Raw genomic sequence first — 21,619 nt, 5'->3', positions numbered from 1 at the left:
ACGGACCTGGTCTGGAGTCATGTTAGCTGCTGTGAAGACAAATGAAGATATGCCACATTAGTAATTGCATTGTGTGAAACAGCACAGCAAGTTAATCAGACAATACATCTACTGTACTTCTAACAGCTCATATCACGATACAGAGCATCGAATGTCCCTGAGGAAGTACATGGCAGGCCAGACAACAAAGGTCACATCACACAAAGCACATTCATAACCCACAAGATGGGTAACAACTGGCCTTGACTTGCAATCTGAGTTCTGACAGTTAACATCTAAGAATCATGCTGCATATCCTCCATCAAGAGCTGGGCTACAAATGTCAGTGTACGGAAAGCAAAACTAAAGCCACGTGGTCTGCAAGTTGTAACTGGACTTTCCAGTATGGTACCAAGTGCCAAACCTGAGTGTGTATACTAGTATGCAACCAAACCGTCACTTATTCACAGGTATGTGTAACATCCTGGTAGCATCAATACTAGGTACCCCATTCACAACCCCATGGCCGTGTTTGAGGGGGGCGGTGGATATACAACTATAATTTGCCAACAACATGTACACCGAGGAGTGTATAGGCTAATCCACACATGTTTGTCTCTACAGACACACCACAGTTAAGGTCTATCTACATTTTGGAGTCAGCAAACCTTAGAGCACTCAAAGGGTCAGACATGTCAGGAAAATCAGAACTTAGTACACAACATATACTTTCAGTGAGGCCTGACTTACATCAGACACAGAGTTGCTAGAACACCCATGATCATGAATTGCATGCACACCTAGGCCATTACACTCAGGTTCCACAGACTTGATGCACTACATGTGGAAGTACATGCTGCTAGGAGGTTCTACCTACTGTTTCAAACTCACGTAGGTAAATAGTGAAGCAGATGTCTATTGGGAAGCTATTAGCTGCACCAATCTTAGAGAATGTGGGTTGACAGGCTGAATAAATAGGGGCTGACTTCCATTGCGACTCTTGGTGATACAAGTGTCAGACACATGACTATCCCCTGTACTCACAGTGGGGCCTACAGGGATGTCCTACAATCCCTACATGATACCATTGGATACGCATTGGCTAACTCAAAACATGTGAAAACTGCATTCCCACTCATGGAACAAGTGAAAAACTTGACCACAGCATCACACCTTGCTATGCGTCCAACTCACACGAGTCCATAACCAGCAAACACAACACATAACAGACATATGAACACTCACTGTAGTGGTCGGGGTCCCCAAATGTCGCCACCTCTCCCACAGTGTAGGGCACCGGTCCACTTGTAAGGTATGGAAGGAAGAAATGTGCTCAAAATCTGTGCACAGTGCAACATTTTCAGTATCATTTACAATGTGTAGGCTGAATAAGTAAATGGCAGCCATTCAGACATGATGGTACTGCATCTGATATTTCACGGCCAACTTGTACATAGCATGGGTCTCCTGTGACAGTTACACATATATCTGCACACATACATTGGCCCTAACTATCATGTGGTTGCAAACTTGACCCATAATTGGTGAGCACTAAAAAATATGGAGTGCAATCGTCTCATCATGTGCATCCAAGAGAAACATCCAACGCCTGGTTACTTGAGGACTGCATTACCAGTCAAACATGCCTTGTGGCCATGACACATTTAGTGCACATAGGCCCAATGTACAGAGGGAGGGGCAGGGACTCCTGTAAGCCATCCTGTTGTTACAGTATAGTCAATTGATGTGGCCCAGCTATGGTGATTTGCACCAACCATGGAGATGTAAAGCCATGTGCATACACTTGGTCTGCCATCCATATTTGGATTGTGGCTCAACCGATTCCAACAAACATCTTACGATGTTAGCTGAGGGCGCCTTACACCTTTACACAATGTATTCAAATCATGAACTGACATTTATCCTAAAAGATTAAGAAACACAATAATCCCACACATTCATAGTACTTCTGTGAACGCTTTCCTTCCACACTCACCAGACTCACATGAGACCAATGTTTGAGCCACTTTGCTATTATAAATTGTCATGAAGGCAGCACTCATTTTCAGCATCATGTAGTGATTCTAAAGTCAGTCTAGCAATTTGCGTCAACATAGTTGGCCTAAATGTTGGTACATCTGTACTTCTCTGTCAATAATACCCTATATATACATGATTGGCTCCTATTTTGTTAGCTGTGCTGACAGAAAGGCCGCCCCAATTTCCTTCATGGTAAAGTTACCTGTACGTTTGCTGAGCACATGCTACCTGACAGATAGCAATTGTGATCCTTGCCACAGTGCATCAATGATCCCCTTTTATGTCCCCAAAATTACACACAGTCATCAAGTTAGCTGGCAGACATTGCACTAATCCACTGATGTCACAACACAGCATTTAATTGTGCACAATAACAATAGTCGTACTCACCAACAGTGCCACCAATCATGATTCCCAGGTGGTCCAAGAGATCCTGCTCCCTGGTGATGAGATCAGCCCACCGGTGCTTCAGCTGGTGGTCACTCCTCTGGCTGGCATACACACGCTGCAGGTGATGCAGAACATTTCCCCACCGGATTCTGCGCGCCTCTGTCGGCTAGCCCTGTATGACCCTGCCTGGATCATGAGCGGCAAGAAATGTGTCACCAGCCAGATGAAGCCCCCCAACTCCTCTTCCCCCATCCTGCCAAGACGTGGCCTACCAGACATACTTCTAATTGAAGAGAAGGAATAGGGGTAAAATAAATAGAAAGGGGAAATGGGTGAAAGTAGGGGTAAAAAGACAGAAAAAAAGTGAACCTAAACACTAAAAGAGCCAAACTATCCCCAAATTAACACTACCCACAACAGACTCCCACAAACAAGAAATACACAAGATAAATGGACAAATGTAGACAAAACACAGTACTACAGTACAGTATAAACAAACAAAATTTATTTCACAAAAGGACTAGCACACAGGACAAATACAGCACAAAATCTCTGGACAACACTCTCTACTCAGCCACACAGTCTAGAAGGATCATAGACTGCAAAGTGAAAGTGAAAGTACACCCACTGTACAAGATCTGTAAACAGGATATCCTATTACATCACTTCCTGAATGAAAAGTCCCGCCTTTTTCGCGTTATGCGTAATTTTTTGTTGCACAAAACGGTATATGCTTCATTTTTTTTGACGCACAGACGGGAATATTAACCCGCATCCACATAATGATACATGGACTGTACAAATATCTAGATGCGGGCTATATTTCACTCCTGTGCGTCAAAAAATCAGACGCAAATACAGTTTTGTGCAAAAAAAATGACGCACACCGCTAGGGACATCAAAATTACAGCACATTAACTGGTTTGGGGCATTTTTACATGTTTTTTGGTTAATTTACATTTGAAACACATCAGAGATTGGCTAATTGAAGACAGTGTGGTGTTGATGGTGTATGTTCACATGTGTGACATCATACTGCAGCGGAACATCATCCACTACACCCTTCACAGTATGTTTACAGTTGGCTGACGTCATAGATGGTCATATGTGTGGCCCACATATATGTATGGCACAAATTGTGCATGTTTGCCATAAGGAGAGGATAGCAATGTGACGAACATATGTACAATACCTAATTGCCTTTGGCTCAAAGTGTGTGCTTTGACAACTAATTTGTTGGTTGACCAGGTGTGTGTGTACATCACATGAAGCATTATTGTACATTTGGTTGCATGAATGTGACGTCCATGTGTCCAACCCTAAGATGCAAGTAAAATTTGGAATGAGCAAGGGCATGTGTTAGTCATACATGTAACAACACCCGCAAAGTATACTTCCAAGTTTTAGGGTCACGTAGACACCACATGTGACATAGCAGGCACCAGATGGATGGCAGACACATGTTCATGTCCAAGGTCCACAATTTCTACATCCTATGTCCTAGAGTATTGGTAAGAGCTTCCTAGGCACTAGTTGATGAATCTCACAGTGAGTCATACACATTGAGTAAGTCGGTACCATGTTGTTTGCACAGACAGACAAGGGTCAATCTCATATGTATGATGACACCACAGTTGAGGCCATAGAAGTAAGCCCCAACTATCAAGTGGCTGTGGTGGACCAGCATACAAGACAGCACATGTCCACAAATTTCCAGTGATCATTTGCACATAGGTGTCTTGTTCATGTGTGTGCTCCACTGTAGATTTGTGGGGATGCAATTTGTCACAGTTCGGACCAGGACTCATCATGAGTCAGTGGCAGCTATTCCTGTAACTACTGAGTATCCTTTGTTGATCAATGTGACTAAAGTAGATGTGGACATGTGAACCAACATGTGGATGGTCCCACCCTGACACTAACGACATGTAATGAGACAGTCAACAGGGCAACCTTGATGTGCTGAGTGAGATAATGTCTCAATTGTCATGTTCCGGCAGGTGTCATTACAACGTTTGTACACAGGTTGGCCTTTGCACTTCCCACTGCATCTGGGAACATCATAGCCTCTGTGCTGTTTATTCTAGCAGCTATTCAGCACACACGGCCCATCACTATGTTGTGCGCACTGTGATGCTGTGTGTGAACTGTCATGGTTCTGACATTTGTGCATTAGTCATGTACATTATCAGAGGTTGCTGGTTGTGCTGAAAGCCCCGTACCCAAGCCCTGCCTATGACCCTGGGACACTGTCACACTTTGTCATTCATACATAAATGCAACCCAGAAAAGGGATGGGCCATGAATTTTGCATTTCCAAGAGGATTTAACTCAAATGGTACAGTTAAAAGGCAGATGATGCTATACAATGTATTTGTGTATGCATGGTAGAAGCCCATGCCCAATGCCCTCTTATGAAGGGCAGGTTTGCCAACGCAAGTGTGGTACATGTGTAGACACAGGGATACTTTAGTGTGACGCACAGACAGTTGCCAGTCAGGCTGACAGAATGCAAGATGATTCAGGAGCCAGCTACTGGTTAAGTTACATAATCAGTGGTCTGACTGAGACTGTTTGGAGGACAAACTAGACAGCTGACATGTCAATCTGTGTATGTCCTGTGTTTTTGAAGGTGACAAATGAACCCAAGGGCTGTGTTACATGGCTTAATTACTATCAATGGTTGACGATGTATTTGACATAATGGCTACTACAATGCTGTTCCAGGCATCATCAGGGGCAGTGCTTTTTGTAATGGGTGGTGTGCATGGAGGTATTCACAGGTGTGGGCTGCATCTGTTTCTCACCAGTCCTGTAGGTGAGACTTGCATTCTACAGGCCAACAGACAGTTTCACAAGGGGAAGCAATCTACATGTGCTAACAGGGCTTTGAAACTAGAAGACAGTGTATAAATTGACCTGACGCCCATGCAGTCAGATGTTCTTTGACAAGGCATACCTTAGTAAAGGGTGTAGCACACTGGTTTTCTAATGTTGGTCTGTGTTTGTAGAGGAGGTATTATCAGGGTACACATCTTAGTATTCCAGGGACTTCTTCCGACAGGTGGGTTGTGACCAGGTGCATGGGTGTGTGATGAGTTCGGAAATGGGCTGACATGTACATGGAATGTCATGTGCGCAATGCATGTCATATGTGTGGCACTTGTGCTGTCTATGTTCTGCTTCTATGGAACTCTAGTCACAGATATTCCTTGCAAATATTGGATGCAGTTGGACTAACTGCTGTCAAGGGTCTTGTCAGACATTCCTGTTAGTGATGCCGAAGCACATTGACTGCCTCATGTATGAGGCTTGTTTTCCCCTTATTGAGTGATGGTGTCATATGCTGCGTTGGACCTTGATTTCAACATGTATGTGTGAAATAGTTGTGGTCCTCTGCTATAGGCCTTCAAAGGAGATATGTACATGATATATGTCATTAAGAGTATGTGTGTATGTGACCATTGTATGTTAGGCATCACATAAGCTCTGGGATGTTCCGTGTCCTACTCAGTATCTCAGCAATGCTCCATGAGGCAACACTCTTATTCTGATAAGTAGAGATGAAGGTGTGTAAAAAGGAATAGCTAGACCATGATATTGTGATTATAATAGGTGTTTATTTACATTAGTTAACTAAAGTGGTGAAGGTGATCATATTCAGAAGAAATTATTTACAATCTGTTACCGCCTGCGTATACTAGCAGCTGTGTTCTGTAGTTCCCCCTCCTTTTGCAGGCCATCCTCCTCCTCTTCCTCCTCTTCAGGCATGTGTGGCTCTGGTTCCAGGAGGGGAATGTTTCTTTTGACACAAATGTTGTGCAATATTGCACATGTGAGGATGATCCTACAGACCATCTCGGGGGAATATAGGAGGCTACCACCAGTGATGTCGAGGCGGCGGAACCTTGACTTGAGGATGCCGAAGGTCCGCTCGATAATGCTGCGTGTCCTCCTATGGGCCTCATTGTATGCACGCTCTGCAGCTGTACTCGGGTTGCCAAATGTTGTCATAATCCATGGCTGGATGCCATACCCCTGATCAGCTGCAAGAGAAAATAAATGGGATCATGTTGATGTAGATGGCACTATTGAAAAGACCTTTAATGGCAGTAGTTGTCTTGTGTTGTCTGTGACTCTTTTGTTTACTAATGTGACATCCTATGCTTGTAGGCTACACCATCTGCATTGTGTTGTTTCCTTGGCTGAACAAGTGTTTTTCTGCTAACCGTTTGTCAGCAGTATGTTTTGGGATTTTCAGTACAGTGTGCCCTCCCTAGCATTGTGACTTGTGATACAGGTGTCCGTGTGTCTTCACTGGGGGTGAGATGATAGTTCCACGCAGAGTTAAAATTGAAAGTGTTGTTAACACGTTCATATCAAAGTACCCTGGACATCCCATACCTTTAGACTTAGGCAATATATTAATGTAAAGGTCATTGGGACACTTACAATTTGCAAGGTGACATTTAGGCAACCACACTCATTAATATCTTAACATTAGGCCGTACAGTAAAATCCGATGTGTGACAGGTTCAATGGTGACTTAAGAAACATGGCTAGTGATGTCAGGACCTCAGTGTGTTCCTGTTGACATGTTGCTGTTGTGGTGTATGTGTTGTGTGTCCTAGAGGGTTGCTGTGCAGTGTATATATATGTAGGTTTTTGTACTTACCAACAAGTAGTCCATTGCCACACCGTTCATCCTGGAAGTGTTGATTGATGGTACAGTGACGGAAGATGAAGAAGTCATGTACACTCCCAGGATATTTAGCCACGATGTTGGTGATCAATCCTTGGTGATCGACTATGGCCTGCACGTTGATGGAATGTGTGTGCTTCCTGTTGCGGTAGAAGTGTTCAGTTGCAGCAGGTGGCACAAGGCATGCATGTGTGCAGTCGATTGCACCAAGGACGTGTGGGAAGCCACTGATTGTGTAGAACCCCCTGATTAGTTTCCTGCTGCTTCTGCAGTGTGTTAGGGAAGCAGATGTGGCGGGGTGTCAGTTGAATGATGACATCCAGTACTTTGGGCAAAAAGGCGGAGAATGATGGTCGTGATATTCTGCCGACCTGGGCACCAGTTGTTTGAAAAGAGCCACTTGCCAGCATATGAAGTACGGCAAGCAGCTTTGTTTCTGTTGGGATGGTGCAGGGTGTCACCAAAGTGGGGGCCAACTGCTGTTCAATGTTTCGCAGCAGCTGCTGAATGGCCTGCCAGTCAACCAGTACCTCTGTATGACGTTGTGATCCCTGAGGCCCTGAAGGGTTGTTCTTGGGCGGAATATCCTCTCCTGCCTTCTGCGCTGCCTTTGGGGTCCCTGCTATTGTTGTTGTAGCTGCTGTTGTTGTTGCTGGGCTCTGCGTCTGCGTGCATGCTGGATTAGAATCACCTCCATGGCTCCCTGTTGCTGCTCTGCTGCTCTGCTGTTTGTTCTGTGTGTTCTGATTATTAACAGGTGTGTTTGCCCCATTTGAACGCCTGCCCTGACCCAGGCGTTCATTTGTGACGCAAATCGGGCTGTGCGTCATTTTCTGGCTCGGCCTCCTGGCCGTGCGTCATTTTTGCCCGAAAGCATAAATACGACGCACGGCCATTTAAGCCATTTTTTGGATGGGAACGCCTGCCTTGCATATAATTAATGCAAGGCGGGTTGCCGCATCCCAAAAATGACACACATGGCGTCATTTTGTCGTCGTGGGCTCGGTCATCAAAGTTTAAATACGGGGCAACGTTTGCACTGATTGTGCGTCAAAAACTTTGACGCACAATCGGCGCAGATGGAGTATAAATATGCCCCTAATTGTTCCACTGTAGGTAACAGATTCCACAAAGGACAATCCATTCAGATTATACAGCCAATTTAATAATTGAAGCCATATCAATTTCAAACTAAAATGAATACAAGATAGTGTGATTGAGAACGACAATGAAGGTGCAAAACGTAATATTATAATGCACACATGAAGTTAACAAAGAATTGGACCACCAGAAGGCAAAAAGCTTATAATGAGACATGCTACTTCACTAGAGAGTAAAAAGACTGAGGCCCATATTTATACTTTTTGACGCAAAACTGCGCTAACGCAGTTTTGCGTCAAAAAAATTAGCGCCGGCTAACGCCATTCTGAAGCGCCATGCGGGCGCCGTATTTATTGAATGACGTTAGCCGGCGTTAGCCGCCGGCGCCGTCTGGTGTGCGTTAAAAAAAACGACGTGACGTACACCAGGCAGCGCCGGCGTAGGGGGATATGGGGCTTGGGCGTCAAGAATTGGGGCAAGTCAGGTTGAGGCAATTTTTTCACCTCAACCCGATTTGCGCCATTTTTTTTCACTCCCAACCCCCATAGAAATGACTCCTGTCTTAGCAAAGACAGGAGTCATGCCCCCTTGCCCAATGGCCATGCCCAGGGTACTTCTGTCCCCTGGGCATGGTCATTGGGCATAGTGGCATGTAGGGGGGCACAAATCAGGCCCCCCTATGCCACAAAAAAAAAAAAAAAACACTTACCTGAACTTACCTTAATGTCCCTGGGATGGGTCCCTCCAGCCTTGGGTGCCCTCCTGGGGTGGGCAAGGGTGACAGGGGGTGTCCCTGGGGGCATGGGAGGGCACCTCTGGGCTCCTTCAGAGCCCACAGGTCCCTTAACGCCTGCCTTTTGCAGGCGCTAAAAAACGGCGCAAAAGTGGCTGTACGTCATTTTTTTTCACCCGCCCACTCCAGGCGTGAATTTTGCCCGGGAGTATAAATCCGACGCACATGCCTCGGAGTCGATTTTTTAGACGGGAACGCCTACCTTGCATATAATTAACGCAAAGTAGGTCTCCACGCTAAAAAATTACGCTAACTCCATGGACTTTGGCGCTAGACGCGTCTAACGCCAAAGTTTAAATATGGAGTTAGTTTTGCGTCGAAATTGCGTCAAAAAAAACTACACAATTCCGGCGCAAACGGAGTATAAATATGCCCCTAAGGGTTAAGGAATCATGTTAATTATGAAATTGCCTGCAGGAAAAAAGCAACGTACGCAAAAATTATTGTAAGCTTTAAAAAGGAAACATGCATTGGTGCACTTAATAGGAAGGACTCAGTCTAAACACTGAAAAGAGGGAAGAGTCAGCCCAGAAGCAGTTGTGCTCATTTTAAAATCACATGAACAATGTAGAACCAGTCGTGGCTCACTTCCATAATGAGGAGGGGAGCGGGGGCGGCATTCAGGGGGAGTGCGGGTGTGCGTGAGAGGTGATGCGCGGGACCGGGTCTTAAAATTAAAATAAAATTAAAAAAAAAAAAATCTTACCTGCTCCTCGCACGCCGCTCCTCTCCTCCGTCTCCACCATCAGGCACAGGCTCCCAGCCTGCCCTGTAGCCAATCCTGACACTGCTCAGAGCAGCCTCAGGATTGGCTGGGAATGCCTTGGCTGGGCCCTCCCAGGCATACCGGGAGCCTGTGCAGACTCTCTCCAGCCCAGCAACCGCATTGCTGGGCTGGAGAAAGCCTACAGCGTATGTGTGTTTGGCTGGCCTGAGATGGCCAGCCAAACAGGCATGAACTCTGAGGGGAGTGCACAGTACACTTCCCTCAGTGCTCGGCACCCCGTGGCCCCGCCCCTTCCACCATGAAGGGATAATAAACTTAGTTTATTATCCCTTCTTGGTGAAAGGTTTGTAGCTTCTGCCGCTGGTGGGGGGGTGACGCTCCTCCGCCATATGGAGGAGCCGCCACTGTGTAGAATGAATAGATTTGTTGACTGCACACACAAAGATAAACAAGGTTAAACCCACTAGCAAGCACAAGGCACACAAAACAATATCTCAGCCCACCAAAGCGCAGGCAAAATATAAAGTTACATGAATCATGTTTACCACACATTGAATTACAGAAAAATCAATGATGTGCGCAGAATTCAGATTAAATTCAAAAGGTATACACATGAGTATGTGCACTGTGCAGTAAAGACTGAGCATAAACACTGAAAAGAAGAATAACTCATGCCTAGGAGCAGCTGCACTCATGTTGCAGTTAAATCGTATGTACAGAGCAGAACAAAATGGTTCACTGACTGCATTCACTTTGTGTCCTGGACAGAAGCATTCACGTAATAAACACTCAGTGAATGTTGTATAGCCTCAGAAATAAGGCACAAGATAGTGTGAAGATAATGGAGATAGACGTAATTGGCCTTTAGAAATTCAAATAAATATTTGAGTACCTTCATTTGAGAGCGTGTCACACATTATTGCACTCACACTAGCACTTTGGTTTTTCAGCACTTTGAAATCAGTAATTTGCATAAAGCATGAATAACCCTTTAATTAAATTCCCCTCCAAATGTGAAAGTCATGTCCCAGCAGGCCCTGAGTATAAGGTGGAACTGGTGAGGTTCTGGGGAACATAAACAGTGGTGATGGACTTCAACACTCTAGCCAGTGATTAACGTCCAGGGAGAGGGGGACCGAAATGCGTTTAGTATTGAGTTTTGTATGCTTACATCAATAAATTAAGCATCTTTTGAATTCACCTGGGAGTGCGTCTAATTCTTCCTTCCTTGCCACCTCGGGCATATCTCCCTCCCTCTGGGATTCCTTCTGACGATTTCAGGCACCTGTCCTCGTTTGTGGGGGCAAGATATAAAGAGGCAGGTGCTGGTAATGGCGTCTTATGGTGTAAAACTCTTAAGCATAGGACCAATGGGTTATGGTTGCTCCAAGCAGATTCTAATACCCTATGCCCAACTAGGAGATTTAACAGGGATGAAGAAATTAAAGTATAACCCATGATTGTTTCATGTCTCCTGAACATTGCACTAATAAATTTGCCTGTTCCTCTTGAGGGGAGTGCTCAAAGTTAGCACTGTGAAAATTGTCCCCCAGAGATGCATCCTGTAATATTTGGCAAGCTTTTTTTTTAGGGATGAGTATTAAAATCACCCATAATTACTATTGGGATAAAAGAAATACAGCTTGAACCAGATTCCCCAGAGCATGTATTCAGAGTCTCGATGGCCAGACCCATAGAAATGATAACCTCAGAAAATTCTAGTTGGCCATATGGGTTGTAAATATTTAGAACAGGAAAAGGTGAGCACGGCCGCTCATGAATTAGGGACGTTAATTTTCAACTAATCCACTAAACAATTCACGGGCAATTGTATAAAAATACATGCCATCCTTCCTTAGCCCCACCCAAAGAGGAAGGAATAGCTAGACAGAAAAGGTGAACTAAGCCATCTAAAAAGGGAGGCCCGTATTTATACTCCGTTTGCGCCGAATTAGCGTCGTTTTTTTCGACGCAAATTCGGTGCAAAACTAACGCCATATTTATACTTTGGCGTTAGACGCGTCTAGCGCCAAAGTATGGGCAAAGAGCGTCATTTTTTAGCGTGAACGCCTTCCTTGCGTTAATGAGATGCAAGGAAGGCGTTCCCGTCCAAAAAAATGACGGCGACGCAAATGCGTCGTATTTATACTCCCGGGCAAAAATCACGCCCGGGAGGTGGCGGGTCAAAAAACCCCGCATTTGCGCCACTTTTTAACGCCTGGGTCAGGGTAGGCGTTAAGGGGCCTGTGGGCTCAAAATGACCCCACAGGTGCCCTCCCCTGCCCCCAGGGACCCCCCCTGCCACCCCTGCCCACCCCAGGAGGACACCCAAGGATGGAGGGACCCACCCCAGGGACATTCAGGTAAGTTCACGTAAGTATAATTTTTTATATTTTTCAATTTTTTTTGGGTGGCATAGGGGGGCCTTATTTGTGCCCCCCTACATGCCACTATGCCCAATGGCCATGCCCAGGGGACATAAGTCCCCTGGGCATGGCCATTGGGCAAGGGGGCATGACTCCTGTCTTTACTAAGACAGGAGTCATTTAAATGGCGTCTGGGCGTCGAAAAAATGGCGCAAATCGGGTTAAGACGATTTTTTAGCGTCAACCTGACTTGCGCCATTTTAAGACGCCCTAGCGCCATTTTCCCCCGATGCCGGCACTGCCTGGTCTACGTGGTTTTTTTCCACGCACACCAGGCAGCGCCGGTCTGCTTGCGCCGGCTAACGCTATTCCATAAATACGGCGCCCGCATGGCGCTTCGGAATGGCGTTAGACGGCGCTAAATTTTTTGACGCTAAACTGCGTTAGCGCAGTTTAGCGTCAAAAAGTATAAATATGGGCCGGAGTATTTCTACCTGATAAGGCTTCTTGAAAGTACAAAACACTATGGCCCTCATTACAACCTTGGCGGTCGGCTGAGGCTGCCCACCAAGGTTGAACCGCCGGGCGCCCGCCAATGTGGCTGCACTCCCGCAGGGTCTATAAAGAGATCCCCGCTGGGCCGGCGGGGATCTCGCCCACAACACAGGAGCCGGCTCCAAATGGAGCCGGTGGTGTTGCGGCTGTGTGACGGGTGCAGTTGCACCCGTTGTGCTTTTCAGCTCCATGGGGCCGTGGCAGGGGGCATGAGCAGTGCAGGGGCCCTCAGGGGCCCTGAGACTCCCCTTTCCGCCAGACTTTTCATGACGGTTCAAACCAACATGAAAAGGCTGGCGGGAGGGGGACTTGTAATCCCCTGGGCGGCGCTGCAAGCAGCGCTGCCTTGGAGGATTAAATCTGCCAGGACAAAAGTGGCAGGAAACCACCGGTCCCGGTGGACCGCCGCCGCGGTCATAACCCCCCTGGAAGCACCGCCAGCCTGTTGGCGGTGCTTCCTCCAAAAACAGCGGTTGTAATGACCCCCTATATTGTTTGATAAAGTCTAACCAACTCTGATAATTAACCTTCTTCCCAAGCCCACCTATGTTCCAAGAAAGAACACTGAGCTGATCAGCAACAGCAGTCTCTTTAAGGGGAAGGACCCCTCCCATCTCCTCTGGAATATTTGCATCAGAGCTTCTACTATGGGGTAGTCAATCCACTTCTTCTAGTGTGGTAAGTAAATCAGATCTGTTTGATAAGGAGAGAGGTGTTGTTTTTGCAGTAGCAAACCCTGATCAAACTCTATGAGGACTCTGGCGGTGGATGTGTGGTCCACAGAAAAACCCAAGTGGCCGTACCCCAACGCTCTTGTTGAATCAATCTTGCTCTCACATGAAACAAGGGCACTACTTGCAACCCGGCTATTACTGAATTTAATACATACAATAACTGCGTACTTGTTTGGGCCCCACCCAAACCATCCTATTCTGCGAGCCATGTTAATTTGATCATGAACACTCGCATCCGACCGTCCCCTTGTGGTCATCCAGTGTGTCACTTTATTTTGCAACTGTTCACATCGAGTTTGCCTCACGAGGGTGCCTATTTCCCAAGATTACCACATAAGGTGTACATTCAAGGGGAATGTACAGTTGATCAGTATTAGGCAAGTGTGCACTCACTGGTCCCCTACGGACACACACTAAGCAACCCCCACTTCCCTGTTCCAGAACAGGGGTAAAAGACGCTTCACCATTAATTACTCCCTGGGTATTGGCAGCAGGATCAGATTTCTCTACACTCACTACCCCCTTTGCCTATGAAAGTTTAATCAGATTTACCTCTAATTCAGGAAGGGCCATGAGTAACAGCCACAGGTCTAATCCCAGTGTGACAGTTGCCCTGGGGTATGCTATCTTGACAAGTAGGCTGCTGAGTTTGGCTGGCGGGATGATTACAAGTCTGGTACACATTTTTAAAATCTAAAAATAACTTTAAAAAAAGGCACTTTCTTATTCAAAGCAGAAATACCATCTTTTACAGGTTAAGCTCAGTTCTCAAGCTACCCACAATAACTTTGATGGCGTTTAAACAAGATTTGTCAGATGCCAGATCATAGGAATTAAGCTGTTCTTTTAATCTGGACAGAACGGTTGAAAGTGTAGGACAATTGACAAAGGCTGCAGCAGTCAGGATAGTGGTTTCAGCAGTTCCAGTTGTGGCTGCCTGGTAATAGAAGTCAGCTGATCTGCCTAAACATTGTTCTGAACAGCGGAGGTTAAAGTCCTTACCTCTTCAATGTGCTGTGTATATGCCGGTAGAGAAGTATTAGTACTACAAAAAGCATCATTTGACTTCCCCTTATAAAATTGAATTATCTTTGTTTTGGGAGTGTTGAGGTCTGCAGATTTGGCAGTGTCTCTCTCGGCTAAGGAATCCCCACACTTCCACTATTAGATTATCAATGTTCTGTAAGGTACAGTTGTCAGCCACATGTCCATGGGTGGTCTTGGGCTCCTGCTGGACGCCCAAAGAGCTATTGGTTGCTTTCCTCTTTCCCATAATGAGGACAAAAACCAAACCCAAACCTAAAGTGCCAAAAACTAAGGACGAAAGTTACCATTCACAATAAAGAGGTTAATATGTGAAGGTAAGGGAATTGAAAAGCTCACATTGAGACCACTTATAAATCAAAAACAATCTTACCTTGGAAGATAAAAAACAGTGTCCAACTGTGGGGCCAAAGGGGGTGGCCTTGTCCTGCCTCTTCCTGGAGCTGATGGGTGAAGGACTGGCCTGCCATTGGCCAGGGCTTTGCCCAGGTGCGTTCCACATTCATCCTATGCAGCAGATGAGTCAAAATGCTTTATAGTGCCAGGTGCTGTAAGGGCCTCCTCCTTTTGCACCAGGAATCCTGGAACTGGTAGTACATTGCCATCTCTGGTGGTTGAAAGAAGGTAGTTATAGTTAGGACCACATTTTTATAGAAAAAGCAAGTGTTGCCTTGGCTATATCTTTGGCACTGTTTGAATAATCTTCACAATTTTTTTCTCAAAAAAGTGTCAAGGTGGGTCTTGTTGTGAATGGAATCTTTCAGAGTGATCCATCAAGCAGGTGCTGAGAAAAAGGCGGAGTCAAAAAAGTGTTTTTCCATATTAACTCCCATAGGGATTTTAGAAATGACTGCAGCTCGAACTGCTGGATGCTATTACACCTAATGTGGCAGAAATATAGCTCTTGATCCAGAAAGCACCATTTTTTTAATTTGGTGTAAATCCATTCCGTAGTTTTTGAAATGTTAAAAGAAAATGAAAGTTATATATCTAGAGGCACGAAACCGTCATGCATCCTCATGCAGAGAGCTGATTGGTTGCCAACACTTCAACCAGGAAGTGTTGGCAGCCTATTTGAGACTCAGCTTCAGCTGAGTCCTAACAGAAGAGATAAAAGAAAAGCAAAGGGGCAGAGTAGGAATACCCTGAGTCCTAAGCCTTGGTTCAGAGGTCCCCGGTGACTCCGCCAGGGCAAAAAAAGCATTTCTTTTCAAAATTATAGTGAAATTTGCGAATATGCGCTATGGTCGCCCGCATTTGCTTTTCATATTGCACCCGGGTGGGCCTGGTCCGGGAAACATTATATTGTATTACAAATTCTCAGGGGCTCATAGGGAACCCCTCCTAGGGCTCTAAAAAGCCACATGAACCACCACCTCCCTGGGTCAAAAATGCCATAAATATGCAGGGAAGCTGCAAGGGCCCTCCTGTGAACCGGGTACCACTCCTCCCTTGGCCTACAAAATAAAATGAATGGGAGGCCTTCCGGACCCTACTGGGTCCGTGGGACCACCACCTCCCTGGGGCTATATTGCATAATAATATGGGGACCACACTAACACCCCCTGGCCAAGGGGATAACCACATCCCTGAAGCTACATGTTAAAAAATAAATAGTTGGGGCCCTGCAGAGCCCGTGGGCCCCGTGGGCCACTGCTTCCCCATGGGTAATTTGATTAAAAAAAGAGGGGGCTTGGATTCCCTGGCCCCAGGGACCACCACCTTCCCTGGGCCAATAACGTTTTTTAATAAGGGAGGTGGCCACTCTCCTGGTCCACATACAGCCCTGGGGACCACCTCCTCTCCAAGGTCGGACACTGCAGATTAAAAGTGGGTGACAGGGGCCACCAAGTTAAAGCAAACATAACTCAGCTATGAGTAAGTGCGAGCAATAAAACTGTTCCTTCTTGCTGGGAGCTGAGTTTTCATCTTTTTCCATGCCCACTGTCATGTGGACAGGTAAAGAGATTAAAAGATTGCTCCTGCGCACACGTAGCTGCATTTTCAGCAACACCCTGCATGTAGCGCAAACCCCTATTTATACTTAATATGTATCACCAGGGAGCTGGTATCATCTGGGGCTCAGAGGGGTCCCTGCGACCCTCCTATGTACTTAGTAAATGTAGCCCCAGGGAGCTGGTGGAACACAGAGCCCAGAGGGGTCAATGCAACTCCCTTAACAAATTTTTATTTATTGCACTCCGGGAAGTGGGGGGCCCTGGAATCCAGGGGAGGTGATGGTCCCCAGAGCATAATTTTTATTAGGTAGCCCCAAGGAGGTGGGGGTCCCTACGGGCCGGACAGTGTTGTGTGGCTCCCAAATATATTTCTTTAGGTAGTCGTGAGGAGGTGGTGGTCCCTGGGGCCCAGGAGGGTCGGCATGGCCCTGGGTGGTGTGCACCATGTGGGTGGGTGATTATAGGGGTTTGCCTGCACAACATGGCCTCAGGCCAGGCCCTGTGGCCAACCCCTGATGCACATGGCTGAAGGCTGTGCAAGATGTGGGGTTGGGTGGTTATAGGGGTTTGGCTGCAGGGCCTGGCAGACCAGGCCCTGTGGCCAAACCCTGTCAAGCAAAGCCGAAGGCCATGCATGGCATGGGGTTGGTTGGTTATAGGCCACCCCTGCCTGTCAATAACCTGGTTGGTTATAGGGGGAAGGCCACAGGGCTTGATCCCAGGCCATTCTCCGCCGTGCAAGGCCAAAGGCTATGCGGCTGTGGTTGGATTAAGATGTAGCCATTGAAATAGCTTTACTTTAAAAAAATATAGAAATTCACTTATGAAAACATAAGTTATGGGGACATAATAGGTAGAGTTATTTCAATTGCCTATAATTCATGTCCTAAGGTTAACTATAACTCACGCCCTCGCCATGCACTGCTAATTACACCAGATATTACAGCACTCATGACAACTTTTATACAATCACTGATAATATCACTTTATCATTTGCAGTAACATTATTGATGAGAAAACTGTGCACAGCGGGGATGTGAGTTATAGTTACCTCAGGGCACGAGTTATAGTTAAATGAAATAATGCCAAGTATACCCGGTGAATTTCTATGGTTTGGTACCTTTAAAATGTGAGCCTAACTTTAACGTCCCTGTAAACTTTGTTTTTTAAGTGAGTTAGAGACGTCAACCCCCTATAAGTACTCAACCTTGCACCATCAACGTCCTTCACTCGTGGGCAGGGGAGGTTGCCCACAAGACCTGGCCTGCAGCCAGACCCTGCAGCCAACATCCCCTAACCACCCAAACCCATGCTCTGGACAACCCTTTGGCTGCATTCAGCAGGAGTTGGCCGTGGCTCCTCTGGGTGTGAGAATAGGTTTGTGGGGGTGTATCTGGGAGCAAGATTGTCTGTCAGATTGTCTTTCTGGGTATGAGAATACATACATCAGTGTTTTAGTGAGTGCATCAGTGTGTGCGTGGGTCTGTGAGTGGGTGCATGAGGGTGTCAATGGGGCTGTAAGTGGGTGTGTGAGTTTGTGAGTGGGTCTGTGAGTAGGTGCACAAGTGTCTGAGTGGATGTGTGAATGGGAGAAATTGATTGAAAGAGGGACAGAAAGAGAGAATACTGAATGAGATATTTGTGTTCAGTCTAAAATAATATATTTTTTTAAACTATATTTATTTTCAGTAAAAACAAAATAAAAAGAGGGAAATGAGTCCGGCTGGACTCAAACCTCACAGTTCAGTGTGAAAGTCTGCAACCTTCACACTGAACTATGGGGGTTTATTATTTTTTGCCCTTTCTGGGCTTTCTGGGACCATGTGGGAGCCTTCAAGGGCTCCTGTGTGGTCCCTACAGAGCACACCGGGACATAGCAGGAGCCAGCCCTGGGGGGTGTCCCCACTCCAATGTAGGCATAGCCCTGGGGGGTGGTGGTCCATAAGGACCCCCTTTCTTTTTTAAAGATTTGTCCCTGGGGGTGGGGTCCCCGGAACATGGGGGGGGGGGCACACAGCACCTCACAAATAAATTGCATTTTGCCCTGGGGAGTGGTAGTCCTTGGTGTGCAGCGGACCACAGGCCTCCCACTTATTATTTCCTAAATTAGTCTTACCCTAATTTCTCAAAACTACTGCATGGAATTATACCAAAACGAATAAGGTTGCTTTCTGGACCAGAACCTACCTTCCTGCCAAATTTAGTGTAATTCCGTCCATTAGTTTTTGGACTATTGCTGTTCAAAATCCCTATGGAGAAATGAATGGGGAAAACATGTTTTGGGCCACCCAATTTTTCTCCCCCACCCCACCAGAGGGAACACCCTGAAACTTTCCAGGCAGCAGCTGAAGGGACTGGCAAATGTTTTGGAAAGTTTTGGGAAGATTTGTCAATCAGTGCCAAAGATCTACACAAGTAAATACAAGCTTGTTATATAGAAATTAGGTCCTGACTCCCTATATATATATATATATATATATATATATATATATATATATATATATATATATATATATATATATATTGTTGGACCTGGCCTTATTTGCAGGTATATCCCCAGATTTGTTGCCTCCTTCTCCCTATTTTTTCTGACCTCTCACTGTTGGCTCTGTTGGCTCTAGGACTCTGATCACGTTAGCGCAGAGTTGCGTCAAAAAGTATAAATATGGCCCAAAGTGCGGTCATTGCAAAACTACACTGGAAGGTCCCACGCTGCCGGAGAACAACTCAGGGAGCTGTGCGTTGCAGGATGGAGTGCTGGTGTCCTGGGCTACTCTGTGCATGAAGGATCCTTGGAAGAAGTACAAAGAAGCTCAAGGAGCTGCAGAAGAGATGATGCACAGGGATACTGTCGCAGCACGTGGAGGCAAGCTCTTACCTACACCAAACTTGGACAGCTGGACCTTTGGACAGTCTGGGTCACTTTGGACCATGACCTGTGTTCCAGGGAGCACACTCATCATCAGTAGAGGACTCCCAGTGTAGCGGTTGTTGTAGCAAAAGGGTGCCAGCAAAAACAGGGAAGTGACTCTGTCACTCCACTGGAGATTCCTTTGGTTCTTCTGGTGCAGGTTAAATACAGGCAGTCCTCAGAGCATGCACACCTTGGAAACTGTTGCAAATGCTGGCTGACGCTGAAGTTGCAGGTCACAGGAGTCGTCCTAGATACTTTGCTGCAGTTACAGTAGTTCCTGGAGTAGTCTGCCTTTAATCTGATGGTCAGACGCTGAAGCAGAGGATGCAGAGGAATCCTGGAGGAATCTTGCAAACTGATTCTGAGGAAACATCCATAGGAGAGACCCTAAATAGCCCAGAGAGGGGTTTTGGCCACCTACCCAGGTATGCACCTATCAGAAGGGGTATCTGACATCACCTGCTGGTGCTGGCCACTCAGAGGTCTCAATGCCAGGGACACACTGGAGGGGCTCTGGGCACCACCCCTGGGGTGGTGATGGACAGGGGAGTAGTCACTCTCTTTACTTTGTCCAGTTTCACGCCAGAGCAGGGACTGGGGGTCCCTGAACCAGTGTAGACTGACTTATGCAAGGAGGGCACCATCTGTGCCCTTCAAAGCATTTCCAGAGGCTCTGGAAGGCTACCCCTCCCACATCTGCAACACCTATTTCCAAAGGGAGAGGGTGTAACACCCTCCTCCCAAAGAAAATTAATTGTTCTGCCTTCCTGGGATGGAGCTTCTCAGTCCCCAAGAGGACAGAAACCTGTCTGTGAGGTGGCAGCAGCTGGGACTGCAGTGGAAACCTCAGAGAGCTGGTTTGGAAGTACTGGGGGTCAATGGTGGAGCCCCAAGGATGCATGGGATTGCCCACCCAATACCAGATTTGGAATGGGGGACAATTCCATGACCTTAGACACCTCACATGGCCATATTCAGAGTTACCATTGCGAAGCTACATATGTATTTACACATATGTAGTGCACGCGTGTAATGGTATCCCTGCACTCACGAATCCATGGAATTGGTCCTGTACAGCGTGGGGGCACCTTTGGTAGTGCAATGGTGCCCTCACACTTAGTAACTTTGCATCTAGCATTCAGTAAATGAAGGATAGAAATATAGGTGACTTATAAGTTACTTAAGTGCAGTGAAAATGCCTGTGAAATGGTGTGTGCACTATTTCACTCAGGCTGCAGTGGCAGTCCTGAAGAAAAGTTTGTCTGAGCTCCTTATGGGTGGCAAAGAAATGCTGCAGCCCATAGGTATCTCCTGGAACTCCAGTGCCCTGGGTACCTAGGTACCATATACTAGGGACTTATAAGGGGGGGCAGTGTGACAATTGAAATTGGAATATGAAGTCACTAAACTATAGTGACTAATTTGGTAAGTAGAGAGAGCATAGGCACTGGATTTATGGTTAGCAGAACTTCAGTGACACAGTTAAGGATACTGACAACACACACATTAGGCCACAAACTATGAGCACTGGGGTCCTGTCTAACAGGATCCCAGTGAGATAGGCAAAACATACTGACAAACAGGCAGACATTGGGGTTAACATGCCAAGAAAGATGGTACTTTCCTACACACACACACACACACACACAGGCAAGTACACCCACAATGCATGAAATAGTGAAAGCACAGCAAACAAGGTGAACAAATCATTTCATTGCAGGTAGAGCAGGTCATCTAAAGTGAGATAAAAATTTCAGCAGTATACACATGGCATACTATTAATTAGATGCATCTTACCAGAGTTATACTATACCTGTAACATGTCTACAGAAAAAGTTAAGTGTAATGTGTTTGAAAATGGTAGATAAAACAAAGTCCCATAGGTTCAAGCTCACCACCATCAAAAAGACAGAAAGTTAAGCCAAACTGCTTGCAATAGATTTAAATTAATTGCAAATACTAAAATATTATTACCACCAGAAGGTAAGTAGTGGTAACTGGATACCAGTGACCCAGGATACGTGGAAGAGCAAGGAAGAACTACCTGGCAACCGAAAGAATAATTGCGGAAGCCTGCACATACATTGTAATTTACATAGTGAATGTACACAGCTATTGAAATCAAGAAGGGAAACAGCTGAACACTGGGCACACTTCTTTTTCAGAAAAATACTTCACCAGCTGAAGTGTAGTTTCTATCAATTGGAAAGATCATTTGAAAACATAAATTGGAACTCCAGTAAAAGCTCAACAATGTATAATGCTGTTGAATGGGGCAGATAGGTCATCTTGAAACAAATCTAAATCAGAACAAAT

Source organism: Pleurodeles waltl, chromosome 11 (genome assembly GCF_031143425.1).
Source record: "Pleurodeles waltl isolate 20211129_DDA chromosome 11, aPleWal1.hap1.20221129, whole genome shotgun sequence".
Taxonomy (NCBI): domain Eukaryota; kingdom Metazoa; phylum Chordata; class Amphibia; order Caudata; family Salamandridae; genus Pleurodeles; species Pleurodeles waltl.
Note: the sequence above shows the minus strand (reverse complement) of the source record.